Genomic DNA, 21,075 nt, shown 5'->3' with positions numbered 1-21,075 from the left:
AATGGTAAAATTCAACGCTATTCTATATGACAATATGTGCATGCACATATTTAATATTACATTTTTCCTGTAATAGATTCAAGTAGAAAGGATTCAGGAAAGTAAGACAACACAGAAAGGACAGATGGTACTGTGTGCAGAAGTTCCAGTCAGGGATATAAAAGCAGCAGGCCTCCGTGAAGAAAAAACAGTTCTCGTAATGCCCACAGTTGAGTGACTGCGGACAAACACAACAAACAATATGCAGACTCCATGAACAAAGTGCTGCAGCAACTCAGAAAGCACACATTACGACTTGAACTTTTCAAACCACTGCATCTGCCCTTTACAAATGTCTGTGTGTACATCAGTGCTCCCACACTTTCACAGTGAATAAAATACTTCAAACAGATCAAACACAGACTCAGACTTTACCTGCAGCTGAAGTTTACGTTGCGATGGAGAGATAAAACTTACTGGAAGACGCTGACGTATTTTGATGTGTGGCTGTTAAGAGTTTCAGGACTGCAGCAGACTCGCTTCATTACCAGCTGAAGATGTAATGAGCCGGTGTGAGCAGGTCTGACCTGACTTGTACTCAGAGCTGGCAAAATAGTGTTAAGACATTCATGCAGATATGTGTCATATATGGAACAATGCAGAAGTTTCAACCCGTAAAGACTGTATAACCAGCTTCTTTACTGCAGTAACCCTAGTGGCAAAGAAGTAAACACCTCAGTTTTATATATATTGGGTGATGTACAGATCTCTGCAGAGAGAAATGAAAGTGCTATTTTACCTGAAGTTATGGTAGGGGAAACAACAAACACTAAGTGATGTAGTGGGGGAGTATGAACTTTTGTTCAACCCACTGGTAGCTTAAACATGTTGCACAGATTCAGCGTTGCTCAGTCACACAAGAGTACAACAGACATTTGCTGTCAGGGAAACTTAAATCTGACCTCCCTGGTTTCTCTGGTCACTGCTGCCTGTTAGCGCTGGAAAAAAACAGTGTGACTTTCTTTTGTGAGATATGTTTCCCATTGACACTTTGCATTAACCTCTCTCAGTAGCTAAGTTAACGGTTTCAACACAGAGCCAGCAAGTGTAAGTGCTGAATGAAGTGTCATACTGAAGGAATGAAACTTTACCGCTCACTTTGCGACTTTCAAAGCAGATTTTCAAAATGATATCAATCTTAGCAGCACCCTCCACTCATGTCTCCACACTTTCCATGCCCCTCCCTTCCTGTTTCACCAGCAAGTTTCTATAAGATGGAAGGTGAGAGTTTCTTGGAGATGCCATGCTTTGCTAGCAGTTAAAAAACCCCGATTTCTGGCTATGTCCACTGTCCTATCTCTACATTAAAGGCACAAATAAATAAATCTTAAAAAAAAAAAAAAAAGTTGTATTAAGAAATGAGAGTTCTGTCACTTTTGCCCATGATTTATTTCCCCTTATCTCCCTCTACTGACAAAAAGTTAACTTTTAAAATGAACATCTTCAAAACTCAAGATACCTTCCTATAATTCTGATTTCCACCGGGACAGAAATGATCTCAGCTTACTTTCACTCTAAACTGCACAATCATGCAGAAGCTGTAAATGGAACACTCAGTTATTATTCAGCGCAAACACGCACAGCTTACTTGAGCTTTGCCTGATGGGGGAATTGGGGTTGACAGCATTATTAATGAAGGCTGAGCATACTTAAGAGTCTGACAGAGGTGTGGGATAATGGATAGCAGAGGGCGAAAGTGATGAGTCTCGGGTTAAGAGCCTGCAGGAATGTTAAGATAACTTTGGCGGATAGTTGTCACCAAAGAACCTTCCAGTACCTGTTTCTGTTTTTTTACATACATTTTGGGATGTGGATTTAAATATTGATAATACCTGTCATCTGTTTCCATCTGGAGAAAAAGTATGACGTAGTACATTGTTACTTTAACTCTTGTTCCCTTGAGGAGGTTAGGTATTGCTAAGGTGGATTGCATCATAATTGTCATTAATGCAACAATGACTGGTGGCTGTATAAATTATTACAAGACCAAAGGAAGTTATGTGATAATATAAAGAGTAAGAAAAGAAAAACCATAAAAGGAGGAGTAAAATGGAATAATCAGACGTACTGCTTACACGATCCTCACTTGCAAAAGAAATGAATACTTTAAACTCTTTTTAAAAGCTGTAACTCTCTGGTAATACCATGGACAAGTACAGGAAAAAGTATTTGCATGTTAGACCGCTGTGAAAATAACTTCATGTTGATGGTCAAAATGTCAAACTTAAAGCTTCAAATAGTCACCCTCAAAGTGATTCCACAATCCACAGGCCTCCACGTGGCTAATATGACCTCTAGAATAATAAGTCCATGGTTACTACTCCATGATAGTTGATCAGGAGTGAAACTGTAGTTTTGCATATCTGCCACACCATGACTAGTTTTTTTTAAAGCTAGTTAAACCTGCCTACCATTCACCTTGTTAAAAGTATTATTGATGTACCTTTTCATGCCACAGATCACTGTGTAGCATTTGCTAACCTGCCTTATTAATCTTCTCTCATGAGACGCTCATTATCTCTGCCTCTCTTTACAGTTTCTCACCTCCTCTCTCCTTTCTCTATTCTCTATTCTCTATTTAACCTCCATCTGTCTCTTCCTTCTTATTTTAGTCTGTCATTCTTTTTTCCCACATCTCCAGTCTCCTCTTCCTTCTCGCACCTTTCCCACTTCATTGTGCGTGCAGCTCCTTGAGATGTGCTTGTCAACTTTTCAGACTCAGAAGACCTCATAAGTCCTTTAGAAATAATGTCATCAATAGCCAACCATCCGGGTAAAACGCAGCTTTTTTTCTTCCCTATCTTAAAGGCTGACATTTAAAAGAAATTTTACCTGACAACAGCATTTAACGTGTTTGTGTGTGTCTGGTTAGACCGAGCCTGTGTAGGTCCAGAAGTCTATAATAATGTAAAGGGCAGGAATCAAAGGACATTTAAGAGATTACGGCAGAGTGAGTGATGTCTGACCCCGAGTCCCTCCACTCATGCAGACATTTGGACGCCTGAAACTTTCTGGATTGTCTGAACTAAAGTCCTGCATGTGTGTGTGTGAGCAGTTTGTGGGTGTGTAATAGTTTTCTCTGTGAGTTGTTAAATGTCATAGCTGAGAGTTGCTGATCAAAGCACTGCTGTCTTCTCTCTGGTTCTTTTATTGGATCTACAATCAGCAGATTACGCCTCTTCGTTATACAGTTGGACAGATTCTTGGCCACTTCAAAAACAGTCAACAGAAGCACAATTAATCCAATTTTTAGCAACGTTGGCTGTGTGGGTCCATGCACGGCAACCTTAATGTCAGACTGTCCACCACTTGAGTAGTATTCAGACTGACACTTTCTCATAAACAATTCGCTGATTTCTGAAACAGATACTATTAGAGAAATCCCTGAAAGCCGTAAAACCGTTGGAATACCAGTTTTACGACTGGTACAAGCGAATGTCGTCCACTGTTTTCTGCAACAGGAGTTAAAATAAATGCTATTTTCCTTAATTATACAATAAGTTGATCGTCCCAAAAAAAATATTTTGAGGCATTCGAAGGTAGTGCAGTTGCATCATCTTGGTAAATTGCTATTTGGGTCAAACACAAAGGAAACTTTCCCCAAAAATAAAAAAGCAACAATAAAACATAATCTAGATAGGGATCTCTTTTCCATGATGCCATTCAAATCTGTGTCTTGGTGATGAGGTTGAATACGGTGCCATCATATCCATAGCTTATAAAAGGATTTTTGTTGTGTTGTTAAGAATTCTTCCACCATCATTTATTTCCAGCTCTTAACCTCTGGTATTAAAGTGAAATCTTGATTTGTAGCCTCATTCAAATCTTAATTACCGAGAAGGGGAAACTATGACACCACATGATATTTTCCAATTTCCCGTTTTAAGGGTAATTTACTTGATTTATTAGTAAATCAAACACTATTCATCATTTCACTGGAAACAAAGAAATGTGTCTGTTAATTCACTCTTATTGGATTCATATGAATACAGGTGTTTTGTAAACAGATTGATGGCCACATAATGTCTTATTAATGATTGTGATCACTTGTTTTGTGAATTTAGATAAAAATGTTCAGATACAAACATGTGAAAAATATAATGACATCTTAATTTTACCATTCATGGATTTCATTATGACTAGAATTTAAAGAAAGATCTCACTTAAACAAAGAAAATACATCCATCTTCTTAAAGTAGTACACTAAATATTGTATTTCCTGTTAGAATGGGGAATATCCAGTGAATAAATAATGTTTCTTTTAAGCCTGGCTCACACTGCAGGATAATCGGGCCGATTTGAGCTCTGATTCTTCCTTCCCGACAATCGCAGGGTCGCTCCCGGTTCAAGGCTGCTCGGACCCGATTGCCTGCTCAGATTATCTTGTAGTGTGATTGGTACAAAGATCAAATCTTAACGTCCGATCTGCCCGGCCATCGTTGGGAAGACCCCGATTTATTTAAAAAAATGTTTAATATTTAGAATTTAAAATCTTGACGATTATGTCATGAAAGGGTCCAGCAGAAGTTGTGAGTGACTACAATATAATTACGAGAGACAAGGGAGGAATGTAGTCCATATATCTGCGATTGTATCAACTTTCCTATATCCTACAACAACTTCCACTTCCTTCTCTTTCACGAACCGTTTTTTTTATTAACTATTGTCAACGCTCCGTCCCGATTTCACTCATTCAGTGTGCCCGACAATCGGGTCGTACAGGGCAGGGTGTCGTAAACGATTCAGTCGTACAGTGTGAGCTGACATGCCAACCCAACTTTTATACAATCGGGGAAAAATCGCATAGTGTGAGCCAGGCTTTAGACCAGGAGATATATCTGCCTTCTACAACTTTTCTTAACCTATTTTCGAATATGAAAAAATAACACAAATAGTCCTCCTGCCTCCTTATAGTAATCCAAAAGAGAGGAGAAAAAACCTTTCTGCGGGCAGTAAGGGAAGAAGAACAAACAGCAGATTACAAAGTTTCTTGAGCAGCTGTAATTTTAGTAACACTGAGTCAGAGGCCGTTTAGTAAAGTAAAAAAGTGGATCAGGAATAAAGTGCATGAACAGGAGAACAATGTCCATACGCTGCAGGGCAGTGAGACGAAGTATGGCTTCACTCCAAAGAACAGCCAATAATTCTTGTGCAAGCGAGCTGCGGGGGAGAACATATATTAAACTCTGACATTGAGCGGTATTAGCACGTCATATTAAACAGCCATTCACACCCTGCTCTTTTCACAGCAGCTCAGCTCCAATGTGAAGAGATGGGAGAGCTGGTGGAGCAATGCAGCAGAGACAGGCCGACCGAGCTCCCTTTAAATACCGTTTACAGGATGTTAAAATATAGACAGAGTCAGCAAAACCTTAGGCACATCCAGCTTTTCAGTTTAGTTTACAGTTTTTGGTTTGGCAGCAGAAGTACAAACAGCAGACAGATAACATAAAGAAAGATGAGCTTCAGAACACTTAAAGAGATTTTTCTCAGGAGTCAGTGAAAACAAAAAGAGACACGATATTGGGCAAAATCAATCTAACAAGTTGGTATAATCTTCGACGGCTCGTTCATTCTTGGATGTTAGTCACCATGGTTTTTCATATTTTTGGGATGAGTCCAACCTACTGAGGCATGACAGCTGCAGAATAGCCCTACAGTAGGTGGGTGTGCACATGCAGGTAATATTGTGTCTGGGTGCTAGGAGGGTGTTTGTGGAGAGAGACCGACAAACACTTTGTCTTTCCCAGATGATTTCTGATACATTATATATTCTGAACTCTCTTTGTAGTTACTTTGTAGTTACTACTGTAGACTCTAGTTGTTGTAAGTTCAATTACAGACTAGACATAATCAACCCCTGAGCCACCACTTGGCAGCAGTGGAAAGAATAAAACTTCCTTTTAACCTGCAGAAACCTCGAGCAGAACCAAACTCATGTTCAAAAGCCATCTACCATGAGGTGTATAGCACCTGAAAGATGGAAAATCTAAGGTTGAGAAGCCGTTGCGTCCTGTTCAGTTAAAAGCATTTTAGTGTGTTAAATAATAAGTTGCTGCAAACTTTGGCACAGATACTCATGAATTGCTATCCTTTACAGAATTCTCTGCTGCCATTTTCATTTAAAATGAAAGTTTTCATTTGAGAATGACCAAACACCTGCAAAAAACATTGTACTCATTAGCCACATTTATTAAGTGTTTCTCGCATGTGAGCATGCTGACATGCTGACATGCTGACATGCTACATGTATTTATCATTACAACTGCAATTCATGTCATGTTTTCTTAATTGTGAGGCTGTAAATATGCAGAGATCAACATTTACCGTAAAATCCAGAATATAAGTCGCACCAGTATATAAGACGCACCCTGCTTTAAAGGTCTCTTACAGAGAAAAAAAAGTTTAAACTGTTCATTCATGTGTTCAGCGATGTCTACAACGTGCAGTTTCTGTGCAGCTGTGTCGCTCTAAAAGTCCCGTCTTTTTTCACGTCCGGGAGTTTGCACTCCTACTAGCTACAGTACGGTAGTTGAGCTCTCAGCCTGCTGCCGAGAAAGTTGTGAAGAGGCACAGACTCCTAGCTTCAAGTCGCGCTGCCCGACTCTGCTGGTCACTCTTTAACTTTGATATAGGACTCTTTCAATCAAAAGTATACCACTGTTTTCTGTAAATTCATGATTATGACCTCGTGAGGAAAAAAAAGATGTGCACTCAGCTTTCAATACACAATGAATGGGGATGGGTTTTTAATCACGTCACGTCGTAGTTAGTAGCTGCTGGTCGCACTGGTGTATAAGACGCAGCCAACTTTAAGACGAGAAATAGGTATTAAAAGTGCGTCTTATACACCGGATTTTACGTAAACTTAACTGAAGGGACATCACACTGTAAACGCTGATTTCATTGCAAAAAAAAAGGAATAAGAACTTGTTTTTATATCGAATCATTTCACAGAAAAAACACAAAATGTGTGTCCTCATCATCAAATCATCTACATCAGGACAGAAGATACAAAACATTTCAACTCTCTCCTTGCAGAGCACCAGCAGGGGTTGCATCATTAGTGAAAAAGAGACTGTATGTTCTCGCAATAATCCAGTCTGTCAGTACCTTTTTATCTTTTCAAAGGCACATAATACAAGAGCGTGGAGGTTAGCATATAGGAGCACTAAACAGCTTACAGCCTCGGGGGTAAATTAAAGAGCAACTTAAGGCTGGGTCAGGGATCACGCATCCTAAAGCACCCGTTAATTCATGGACATTGTTGCCACTACACACTGCAAACATCATATACAGACACAGAGACTCATGATGGATACACACACAAAGAGACCTCCACCGTCACCGTTCTGTCACAACAATAACACTAATGCATTATGGGTCCTCCAGGCTGTGGCTATTCATAGAGCCTTCTTCCAAATGTCAGCCGTGCAAGGTTATTGACGTTATCATATCAAAGAGTCAAGAAACCGTTCCGTTAAACAACGAGTCAGTCCAACACACTTGTTTCCAGAACAGATCCAAAATGAATATATCAAAACTCATAACAAAAGGTCACGGTCAAAAAACATTGACTGCGTGGCTCCTAAACCTCCACCACAGTCCACAAACAAAAAAACGATCTACTTCTTTCTCACCACCTGTGCATCGCACCCAAATTAATTAACTCGGCTCCACCCATAACACAAAATACCTGCCAAAATATGCCCAAATAAATCCATTATTCACTATAAAGGTTTCTATGTCAAATCACGTACTTCGCATGAATTAATACTTATTTCTTACAACACAAAAAATATACTCTATTCACACAAACTCAAACCATACTTCTGAAACTAAAGTTATCATGATTAAAATGGCCTCTACAAATGGATTGAAGAATGGTGGGATGAAAAACCTCGAAGTTGAGTATTATATAAATCTGATCACATTGTCAGTATCAATAAATGTTCATTTCAAGAAACAACCTGCTATCCTGTAAAATAAGTTGAAGGGATCTTAAAGTTAGTACAAATTTGTGTTCAACAGCCAAACCAGCATTATAGACACATATCACAGGCCTTGGATCTGATACAGCCAGGTCTAATTTACGAAATCCAAAGCAAAAAAATGACATGAAACGATGATGTTTCTGTGGAGCTGGATGGGATAAAAAGGCAAATGACAACTTCATGACGTGGGATGTGTATTTATCAGCTTGTATTGATATTTGTGTTGTCCCCTAGTCCCAAAAGAACTGATCAATACTTTGAAAAAAGATTCTAAACCTTTGTCTGAAGACTCTGCTACCATTGTTTACGATCCGAGGTTGAGAAGAAATGCTGATGCTGATGTCACATCTCATTGTCTCCATTGCATTTTGAGTGGATTCAAAGACACACCAGACGTAACATCAGATACTGTCGGCACTGATTTGTGCCTGAATCATTAGTAAGCACACATTGAGACATTTAGCTTTTCCTCTTTGGCTGAGTATTGATGGATGGTTGTTGTTGATGGGAAGTAAAATATGCAAGAAATAATTTTTTTATGTTGTCATTATGCATCTGAGCGCCTCACTGAAGGAGGCAGAGAGATGTTGTTTTCGGCAGAAAACATTCATAAAGCAGCTCTCGGTGCGTCAGAGCTGATTTATTTCTTCACATATGACACAACATAAATCACAAATATTCACAGTCAGTGTGAAAGTGAGAAGCTGCAGGGATTTTTGAATCCTTATCTTTTTCTCACAAATTCTGAAAAACAGATGGCTTCACTAAACATGTTTCTTTAGTCGTTAACAAAATCATCATTCCAGAGCCTGTAAGTGATGGTCTTCACTAATGCACTGAAAAGTCAGACAGCACACTGTAGTGTCAATTCATGGAGATCTTTGCTGTTAAAATGACCCAGATAAGTGTAACTCCAAATACTGTGGATTATCTCTCTAAAATAAGCACAAAGTACAATTAGTCATTGAGCATTATTTACTGAGCATGAATGCATTTAAAGTTGTAGTGTGCAGCTATGTGTTCTTTTGTGTGTTTTTCAGTACATTTGTTTTAAACTACCTCATACCATAAAGGTTGCAAAAGCAGCTGGTTGGACCCAGAGGTCACTGGAGAGATTGCATATACCATATGGCCTGGAAAAGCCGCTAGATGGCTGGGTAACTGGATGGTTAGGTGTTTTTTTTTGGTTTTTTTGCAGAGCAGATTGGAACTGCTGGCATGCTGGCGTGCTATGGACAGAACGCGGCGCACACAGATCCTGTGGAAATTGCGGGTAAGTGGATCGTTTTTACAAAATGTGCATTATCCTCTATTGAAGAAGACTTCTTCCAGTTACCAGACCATGAAACTCATTATGAAAAAGTTAACTTAGGTAATAATTCATTAAAAAAATAGCTAATTTTAGTGATGACCTTAATGACTTTAGCGTTCCTCTGATATTTCCTTTAAGCTTCAACAACCACTTAAAATTTGAGGCTTCATGTGCCGCTATAAATTGATACCTCATGCTAACGTTTAAAGTTTGCGGTCATGCATGATACCAGGGCGGAAATGAAAAGGAGAGTTAGCACTTGATGGAGGTTTTGTTCCTGGAACACACTGTCTCCATCATTATCTCATGGCTTTAAATAACAGCCATTATGTTTGGCATATAAATGTCAGTGTTCATGAATGATGTGTTTCAAACAGTGGATCTATCAGACAGAGACAGACAGTCTCAGGTTGGCCAGAGTTGAGGTCATTTTGTTCTACCTCTGCGGGGTTTTAACAGAAGGGTTTAAATGTTCTGTTTTAATGTAGGATAGATTCATGACAATAAAGAAGATACTGCAACGTTAAAACCCTACATAAATGACATCTTCAATATGAATCCCTCCAAGAAAAACCTTCTCATGCCTATTTTACATCTGGTTACTCTCTCTCTTATCTTTTACCTTTACGATTACCTGGTTGCTTTTGGGAAACAGACCTTGAAGCCAGCAAATAAATAAACAAAGAAGTACACTTTGAACAGAGAAGAAAAGGACTGATGCCAGAATCTGTTGAAAGAAACCATAAAAGCACAAATTGAAACTGTGACAAAGCTGAGTGCGACACATCAGCCTGGTTCATAGAAGGCGAAAAAGAGGAAATGAAGGTGACAATTTATTGTAAGTCTTATTGATTTAAGCAGCAGACCTATTTCTCCAATCACATTTTTAAGTGTTTGTAAACAGACATGATGTGGGAAAAACAATAACGCATCAGGGATCATAAATTAGACAAGTTTATGCGTCATCTGTCAGCGGGTTATTACGGCGCAGACACACATAATCGCCATAATGACACAGAAGCTGCTCTGGCACAGTTACAACACATGACCCCGGCCAACCCAAGGACGGATTGATTTATGTCTGAATGCAGTCAAACAGGAGTTAACATCCATTTGTGGGTAAATGTGGGCGCAGACATGTAATTGTGAGCACATTTTCTTGGTTACTGAGATCAAACTTTCACGCCACCATAAAACCCATTTATCTGCAAGCAAGTGTTCAAAGGACAAACTGGAGTGACTCATCGTGTACAAATGAAAAAAAAATAAAGCCTGAAAAAGTCATTTTGATGATGCCTTGATAGTTATTGCATGCTTAAAATACAAAAAGTGTGAAGATTCTGTTAATATACCTTTGAAAATCATTTTTACAAAGACATATTTCTATGTAACATATGGTATTTGTGGACTTATACAAGCAAAGCCATATTTTGTGTCTAATAGTAGCAAAAAGTGGCTGTTCAGATCTCTTAACATTTGCGAGAAATGCCAGTCTTAGCAGATGGCAGATGAGTTCTGGTTCTGCTCGAGGTTTCTGCCTGTTAAAAGGAATTTATTCCACTGTCACTTTGCTAAAAGTTGCAAAGTGTTTTGCTCATGTTGGATTAATGCTGGGTCTTTGTAAATACTTTATTAGAGTATGTAGATCGGCTCTTTTTTGTAAAGTGTCTGGAGATAAGATTTGTTATGAATTGGGACTATACAGTTTTTTATTTGAATGTTGTGTCACCTTTCTACGATGGAGGATTGGGGCCACGTTAAAAATTTGTGTTTGTTTTTTTAATTTCAAGATTAAAGTCGTAAATTTATGAGAATAAAGTCGTAAATTAACGAGTTCCAGACCAGCCTGCGCGAAAATGATGAAAGTAGAACTCTTAAAGTCTTTAAAGAATTAAAGAATAAAGTCTTTATTTTAGTCTATGTCAGAAGAGCAGCAGCATCCTGTTCTCAAATGACAAACATGGAGCATCTTGTCCTAAAGGTTTCACTAATAAGGAAATAGGCTACTTCCTTGTGTAGTCGGTAAAAACAGTTAGTTCAAGATAAGTTTTCACTTCAACTTGCAAGACCTTGTTTATCTGTAAAATGATGAACAGGACACAAACTGGCTCTGCAGACAAGTGCAGATAACAGACACAAATAGATGTGTTGGGGCTTTACTTATGCAAATATGAAACTACACATGCTTTTGTCACATCTTCACATTTTCATAAAATATCAGCACCCTGAAAAGATACTGCAAGAAACTGTGGCTTTTCCGAAGAAAGAACCACACTGACTAAGAGGAAGTTGTCTGCAGAGGAAAAGACTTTAAGAGTTCTACTTTCATCATTTTCGCACAGGCTGGTCTCGAACTCGTTAATTTACGAGATTATTCTCGTAAATTTACGACTTCAATCTCAAAATTATCTCAGCCCAAATTTGGAGGTTTTAATTAAACCAATTTTAATCTTAGAACTTTAAAGCTCAGCTTCTAAGTCTCAGAGCTCCCCAAACCATGTCTGTGAAGTTTCTTGCCATGAATCCACTCTGATCCTGTATTTGATCATGCCTATAAACTAGACTTTCTCATGATTGTGGGATTAATAGTCAGGCAATGCTGTCGACGGTGAGAAGGAAGACTCAGAGGGCAGAACAAACTCCTAGCTGTGTGAGTATAACCCACCTGGGGGAGGGGTTACAGCCCTTTATGATGTCATGAAGGGAAAACGGCCTGTTTGAGCACACATTTTCTGGAAAGTGGAGCAGGCGAAAGATGGAGAGGATGGACTTTCTCATGATTGTGGGATTAATAGTCAGGCTAGAGACACATATTAGTGTTAGAAAAACTTGATAATGTGTATTTCTCATAATTTGTGACCTTTAAGGAATGAGCCACATAAATCCAAAAAGGACTAAATTAGATGTTCGATTTTGTTAGAATTGCATGTTTTTGTAATTCTAGCTCTCAGTGACTTAAAGTGATTAAACAAACTAAAAATAATGTTAGGACGTAAGTCAAAAACAGTCTGGAAAAAAGACACCAGAGGAGCAGATAGAGTAAAGAGGTGCATTGAATAAAGTCAGGAGTGTGTGAGAGGAGTCACGCTGTGTCTTGTAAAATAGAATGTAAATATGTGAGTCATCAGACCTCCCAATCATCTCCTCCCTGAGCAGAAAATCGGGGGAAATTATAAATGCAACAATTCATTTTCCTGCCACCTACACGGCACAGATGGTGTTTGTGAAGACATTTAGGCACCAAAATACTTCTGCAGCAATCAGACAATCTTCAGAACTTCTTCAGAAAGAAGTCAAACACAGTTCAGCCGCTGCAGGAGGAAAGTGTCACCTTACAGACGCTCAATCACATGTGAGACTCTGGCCTTTGTCAAAATCTGGTGCCTTCCCAATGCGCTGTGCAGGAAATGATTGCTCCAAAGTATGAAAATATTTGTGTAACCTGGAAAAGAGAAGAAGAAAAATTGGTCGGGGGTGTAATGAGAGAACCAGCAGAAGTGTGTGGTCGGTGCGGTGGGTGAAATGACTCTGAGGAAAGGTAAAGAAAAATGTTGGTGAGGAAAATGAAAATGAAAGACAAACTTATGCTGCAGTGAGAGGAGACAGCAGCTGCTCTTTGGGTGAACTTTAATGTTGTCCTCTTGAAAACAAAGGTCAGAGGAGGCTAATTGAGTGACTGAGTACATGTTATTCTGTCTGGATGTTCCACTGGCTTTTGTACTGAAATTGTTCTGTTCAAACATTTCAAAGACATCTACAAAAACAAGCTTCAAGCCCGCTTCAAACAAGGTCCCTGTCTGATTGCCTTCAGTGTCTGAAAGCTCTGCCGTGCATCCAAAGGGATCTTATTGCCCTGTTTTTTTCCTCCATCCCAGTTACACATACCCCTGTATTAATTCAATTGAAATACACACAGTAACAGTGATTTGTCTCTGTATCAGGGGGGTAACATGGGTCCTCCTAAAAAGCTTATTGGCCACCCCAAAATTCAAATCCATGATTGGTTAATTGACTAATCAAAGGTGGGATTCTGGCTTCTGATAGTTAAAATGTCTACGCATAAACGTGCGCACACTGTCTAACTTACAGTTGACTTACTTGCCAATAAATGTGTTTTAGCAAGTTAGAGAGCGTACACGGGTTTGCAATTTCCTAAGTATTTTAAATCGTGACTTTAAGCACACATCTTTGTTTTTGAGTCCCTAAAGAATCAAGCTAAGAAGATTTGTATGTTTCCAAATTGTGTTACTTACAATCCATTAGTGGGGATCCAAGGGGTAAAATAAATTACATTCATTTGGGTGTGTGTGCCCACAAACTCCATGCCGCCCGTGCATAAGTCAGTGCCTCAGGTTGGCCGCCCCAGTCAAAAAAGTCTGGACACACACCTGCTCCGTATGTACCCAGATAAACACCAGTACAGGAAGATCGACCTGCAGTCGGTTTAGTCTCTGTACTGTGTCCTGTTATCAACACTCATGAATCCAAGCTCATCACATACCGACTCTTTAGAAAGATTCAAAAGTCATTTAGAGGCTCATTTAAGGCCGCTTTCTTTCTCCGTGATGTGCTGCTGCAGCATCCAATCTATGAGTGGTATCCAATAAGGGGGCGGGTCTACCAGTATAAAGACTTCTGTGAAGGCTGCTGTTGTGTATCCTCGCTCACTCCTCGTCAGATTTCCCTCCTCTCTCCTCTCTCCTCTACTTGTATTAGAGCTTTGGAGATTTTAGAGTCTGTCACGTATCAGGACACCTTTCAGTGTGTCAACTTCTAACGTTAAATTCGGATTAACATTAATCATTTATCTTTTTTTTTACTAAGGCTAATCCTTGAATCTTTTATTAGACTGATGTTTATTTGTTTATTTATATCTGCATAATATCAGTTTTTATTTAGGATCGTATTCTGTATTTTTGCTCTTGTGTATAATTTGATTTCCTCTCTGTTTGCTGCTGTGTTTTATTTATGTAGTCATGATCAACATGTTCCAAACAAATTGCCCGTAGAGGGATTAATAAAGTTGTTGAATTGTATTAAAAGGTGTAAAGTGAATAAAAAGCAGACTGTGAATTCAAACAGCCTGAAGTTTTGTGTCTAATTAAACCTTAAACTGAAAAACAGATTATTTCCTTGCTGCTGCTTTTTTTTAATTTTTAATTTCCATTTTTCTACACTCATACTGCAGCTTGTTTGTCAGAGTGTTTACCTCAGTATTATAATATCTAGCTCATGCTTCCTGAGGATTTGGTGCCAATTTGTAACTCTGATTGTTGCTGTTTTTTGTTATTTCTAGACGCTCTCAGCTGCCTTACATTAAATCTGGCGAAACGCCGCTGTGTTAAGCTAAAAGAAAAAAAAAATGCAGAGACATTCTCTCACTTTGTTATACTTACTAGGACTAAATGTCCAACAGCCACTGAATGGACTAATGAGAAACATGAGACTGTTCTCTCTCAGTATCGAGCAGCAGCAGGGAGCCGTCAAGCTCGTTCAAATCCCTCCTTTTTCTGCTCACAGACTCCGATTAAAGAGCTAATTATGTTGTGAGCAGGCGGCCGGGCGCTCAATACACACATATAAACTCTCACACACACACACAAATACACAGAAGCAGGCAAACATTAACACAGAGGTATGCATGCACACTCAATTTGCATGCAAACAAATGTATTATTTGTCCTGACTCGTCAAATACTAGATTTGTCAGTGACTTTGTGATTGAAAATATCCCAATCAAGGTACCAATATAGCTTCAAAAGGTTCTATACCAATACATCTAAAAATCACTGTGAAAAATCCTGTTATTTTTAGTTAAATAAAGAGGTCAAGTTAGTAAAAATAATCAATAAAAACCTCTGGTCAGACCAAGCAGCTTCCTCCAGTGTTGAGAAATAAAGCCAATGCGGAAATGCAAAAAAAACTGCACTTCCTTAAGTGTCCACTTGAGGTCGGCTTGAAAAGACCCAGAAGTCCTATACACACTTAATTTTCAAATGGCAGCACAAATAAACATGTTCACAGCCTGGTACAAAAAGCTATTTTGGTCTGATTGTTTAATATCAATACTATCTTTATCTAAGTCTAAAGGATCATGAGCCTGTTGGGATAGCTCAGGGCTTGTGTCCTTTCCTATCCATAGATTAGCGGTTTCATTTTCATCAGCTGAGGCAGAAGGAGTTGGAGGACTCTGAGGTTACAGGACACATGTGGAGCAAGGCCCCAAAAGAAAACAAAAATGAACAGGACAGTGTATAGAATAAACTACAGCTTTGAATATTTCCTTGTTAAACCAAATTGCTTCTAGTGAAGGTTAAGTTTAACATAAATAAAGGCTTTCAATAACTTAAGTACCATCAATATTTCCATTAAGGCATTAAAATGTCCCAAAAAGATTGCTCAAAATGGTCCTTAACATTCAGTTGATTTTACTACAAGTGCCTTGAAACAAAATACAAAGTTTGAAGCAATTGTATATTTCCCCATCTTAAAGGAAAACTTGGTACAGTCCACAGTTCTGACACCTGGTGGAGCATGGGGCAATCAAATCAGTTGTCCATTCACGTTAAGGTGGGAGATAACGATTAGACATAAAAGCAAAGAAGAAAATATAAATACAAAGATTTGAATTTTAACTCACTTAAGTAAGTACATGTATTCATCAGTTACAAACAAACCATAAAGTCATCACAAAATATTCACATTAAGGACTTATAAAGGCGTTTTAAATCTGACCAAGAGAGCGAGTGACTCTCTCTCACAAGAAAACAAACCCACACAAAAATGGATTAGATATTGGACATTCATTTGAGTAGCCAGAAATGTGACTCAAAAAGAATAATTATGATACATCATCTCTGCTGGATTTGGAAGCAGAGATAAGGCATTATAATCTGTCTCCTTCCTGTTGGTTTTGATGACCTCCAAACACATGTAAATGTAAGGTGTATTTTTCTTGATATGCTCCCAAAGAGGCCTATGACGAGATTTTTCTCATGATCCAAGTAAAATCATTTTCTGATCCTAACATGAGAGATAGATTTTGGCATTGTTGTGATTCCACGTTAAACCAGGCCAGGTATCGCTGCAGATACTTCAGAGGGTGCCGGGGGAAATTGTTCAGACAGCCCCAAAATTTCCCAGTGGACCGTGAGCCCATTTGTCCAACAGCCTGTTATCCTGATAACAAAAACCCATTATTCCAAAAAAGACACATAGTTTGAAAAAGGACCAGAAGCCTGTTTGTGTGCTGCTCTGAAGCCTCACCGCTCAGATAAAAAAAAAACACTCCCCCCACTTTATTTGTTGGGTCAGTGACTGTTGGCTCTGTCCATGGTGCTGATTCCTCAGGGGTCAACTTTTTCAGACCTTGGGATTTTGGAATAACGGTCTGTCAAACAATAAGAAGTTCCAAGTGAGAGAGAAACTAGAGTGGTGTACTGTAGCATGAAGTGAGCTTAGAGGGTAATCCTGGTCTGTTGAAGAGTTTTCCAAACTGGCTTTCTTTGAACCCGACTCCATCACCATGGTAACTTACTCTGGTCCTGACCAGGTTCGGAGTTTACTGTTACACGGCTGATTTCACTGTGAAAACCCAGATAGGAAAACTGATGCGTCTTGAGGTATTACAGTAAGACATATTAAATCAGTTCACTTGCCTTTCATTCCTTTAAATCAATAAGCAATTTTTAAATCCTGCATTAACAAACTGTGAAACATATTAGCTCATAATCTGCTGATAAAAAAGTGATTAATAAACTGAATTTTACAAAGTTTCTCAGAGCACTTTTGGAAGAAACTTGTAAAAGATTGATGTGTTTAGTGTTTGTGTTTCCAGATAATAGAAGTTTAGAAACAGGCCAAAGATACAAAAAAGTTTAATGATGAGCAGCTCATCTTTTAATGAATCTACAGCGTATAATTACACCTTGCTCCTTCACGGTTTTCAAGGTAAGCGTGTGTGTGTATGTGTGTGTGTGTGTGCATGTGTGTGTGTATGTGTGTTAGTTTGTGTGTCTTAATAGGCAGATACGCACATGTTGTATTTGTACAGAGAGGTATTTTGGTGTAGTGCCTGAATCAGTGTTTACGTTTGAAAACGTGTATCTACAAGGTGGAAGGTGTGTGGAGTGAGTGAGTGAGTGTGTGTTTGTGTGTGTGTGTGTGTGTGTCTTAATAGGCAGATATGCACATGTTGTATTTGTACAGCGAGGTATTTTGGTTCAGTGCCTGAAACAGTGCTTGTTTGAAAACATGGGGTAAGATGTGTGTGTGCGTCTGTGTCATAGACTGGGGGGGTGGGGCAGTGGGGCGCAACAAGACAGAAACAGAGAAAAATAGACACTAGGGGGTACTGCTAAAGACCTGGAAGAGATGAGTTTTACTTATTATATATATTTAGGATTTGTACGTTTTTAGTTGCACTAATAGTGATATTTATTTTCTTCAAAAGTTCAGGTGCAATTTGAATTCCCAGCAGATACATCACTTAAGTATATTAGCATGCACACAAATTTATCTTAAAAAGCTGATTTCCTATGCACTATTGTTTGCACTATTGTTTCCTATGCACTATTGTTTGAATTAAGCTAAAAAAAACAAACAGATAAAGTCCTTAAGGTGATGACTAAAAATGCCCAACATGAAGCTTCAAAAGAGAAGTTGAAATAACGAATGGTTGAGGTCACGATGACTACAGTAAGACCACTTCTAACATAAAGTCTCTAAAGTTCTAGTTAATGCTTCTAAAAGACAAAGTAGTTATGTCTTGAGAGAGGAGAAAGTCAAATTATATATAAGAGAAGAGCTAAATTCACTGTAGTGATTTAGTAAGTGTAGAACAATGTATCATCAGCAAAATACTACACTCTTACATGATAAAATACACTCTGGGACGCAGTTTGTTTGCCCTTACTAACCAATAATTAACTTTTCTTTTTTTTTTATGTTATCATAGGTCATGACCAAAATCATCCCTTATAACATATTATTTACCTCTCTTTTGAGCCCTTACAACCAGATCTGTTCAATCATAAATTTGATGCAAATGACATGCCTGTTTTTTTCAGTCGGTAGTATTAAATCTGTGGAAGCCGTTTGTTAATGTATTTTCATAATGTGCCACTTAAAAATGTAATGTCAAATAAATTACATCAGCCTTTCACATACATTTTAAATGCATCATTTTTTAATTTATTTTACCATTTCAAAACCTTAGTGATGTCCTTAACTAAAAAACTTCATCAGAACTTAAATCATCGTCATACAAAGATAAGATAAAAGGGATAAAATGTACAAGGTCAGAATGACCTGTCCGTGAGAAAAAAGAAGAAGAACATTGTGTTGTAGCACTTAAACTCTTTTAGGAAACATCCTGTCACAGATACTGAAGAGAACATCTCATCCCTGCAGAACAAACGGCAGTGTTGCAGCAACACAAACAGGTGTCTGAATCAGACTCACGGTCTGACAAATAAGGACCAAGAAAAATAACAGACAAGACTTGGTATTTGTTTTAGCCAATTTCGCCTTTATGGGATGATTCAGCTGAAAAGAGACAGGAAATGTTGGGAGAGACTGAGCCATAATGGCCGTAGTTGGATTCGAACCTACAGCCGCTGTGATGATGACCACAGCCTCTGTACATGGGGCACGTGTCATAACCTCTTGGCTGTCCGGTTCCCAAACATGGCCTTTGTCTTGAAGATGCCATGACTTATTTTTAGACATGCCCTGGATATTTAGCCATTTTTTATACAATATTTTCCAATAATTGTTCTTACAGTAATGAACCTACATTTACATTTGACTCTCAGTGTGGCTAATTAATGGCTCTGCGAGTGAGGTTAGTGACCACAGCTTGTCATTGGTTGTCTGCAGGGCAGCAATGTGTGCTTTTAGCTGCAGGGTAATGAACAGGTTTTTCGCACTTGGCAGCAGCAGGAATCAGTTTAAAGTGGTTATACAGAGTGATTTGACAAATTATGGTCTCTTTCTCCCTCCAACATACATTTATACATTTACATTTTCCACAAAAGAAAAAAAGACAGGTTCTATAAACAATGTTGATTAAATGTGAAATTGTCTTTCAAGTCTAATTCTACAAGAGAATAATGTCCGCTGTGGAGAGGACCAGATGTTTGTTTCATGCAGACTGATGATTTTTAAAGCAGAAGAAAAATGATGTTACATTGTTGGTTCATTAGAAGAATGTTTGCAGCTCTGCTTTCAATCAGTCACACAGCATGAAGCATGGATGCTTTTTGAAACAACAGCTTTTTCTTTCTTGGCAGTAAAGTGATTATTCTATCATGACTCATGACCTCTCAGGTTAAAATTGCTCATTACGGACAGAGTTAGCCGGCAGATGTACTTTCCTGGATAACAAGAGCAGAGTGTTCCTGGAGGCTGTAAATGGGAATGCAGGGAAGTCCTACAAGTTCATCTTTTAACCTTAAGAAATGTTATCATAGATCACGACCATGCAAAATGATCCAAATGCAATTAAAAAGTGAATATGATCAGTTAGTGTATTATATTATAGGATTGAGGTGCGATCCCCAGCTCCTGCAGCTACGTGTCCGATGTGTCCTTCGGCAAGACATTCTTCTGCGGCATGTGAATGTGTATGAATAGGATTAGTTACCTCTGATGGTCACTTAACATAGCAGCTTCTGCCATCATGTGGGTACCTTACATGTGACTTTTTTCAACAGTTTGATGACTGTTTTTAATTGGCTCCATTTCATTTTTCATTTTTCATTTTTCATTTATTATACAGGAAAGTTTAAAAGTAACATTAAGTTACAGCTTAGCGGGCCTGACTCAGTTTCAAAACTGGTTTCCAGCAGGTTCCTGTTCTGCAGAACATGAAACATAAACCACAGTCATGTCACATCAAGACAATTTACATTTACACATTTACAGGACATAAGCATGGCAGATACAAACAAACAATACAGATAGTACAAACAATACTTGAACAAACACATGAACAATTAATGAGTGCAGGTGTAAGTGTGGAGAAGGTGTAGTTTATATGTATTTTTGAAATATGAGGTAGATGGTAGAGAGAGTAGGAAGTTCTAATGTGATGGGGAATGTCATTCCAAATTTTGGTGTATGTAAATGGTAAATGGACTTAAGCTTTTCTAGCCTTCCGCTAGTCTTCTGCTTTTCTAGTCTTCCGACTACTCAAAGCACTTTTACACCACATGACACACCCACTCATTCATACCCTTTCAAACACTGATGGTAGTGGTCACTATGTAGTTTCATCCATCAGAAGTAACTAACACCATTCAAACACTGCCACTGAAGCAGCGGGAGCAATTCAGGGTTAAGTGTCTTGCCACATCGGACACATCGGACATGTTGCCCAGCTGAACCCTTGACCATGCAGGGACTGGGATGAGTGCCTGTGAGACTGACCTAGTGAGGCGCACTTGTCTCATATCATGTGTCGGGAGAAGTGCAGCAGCTAGTGTTGGTGAAGTGCTGTTTTGAATCTGAAAATAGTATGTAATAGCATGGCTGTGTATGTAATTCTGAAAAGTCAAGGCGTTGGAGTGTGTGAGTGGGAGGTTACTGTGGATCTTAAGAGCTCGATAGTACAGTCGTGCTATTGGTTCAGTAACCTCCTTAGTGGTAAGTGACCAGATTGGAAGACAGTAGGAAAATGTTGAAAACACTATTGCATGTAGGTACGTTTCAGAAACAGAAAAGGAGCGA

This window comes from Labrus bergylta, chromosome 9 (genome assembly GCF_963930695.1).
Source record: "Labrus bergylta chromosome 9, fLabBer1.1, whole genome shotgun sequence".
Taxonomy (NCBI): Eukaryota; Metazoa; Chordata; class Actinopteri; order Labriformes; family Labridae; genus Labrus; species Labrus bergylta.
Note: the sequence above shows the minus strand (reverse complement) of the source record.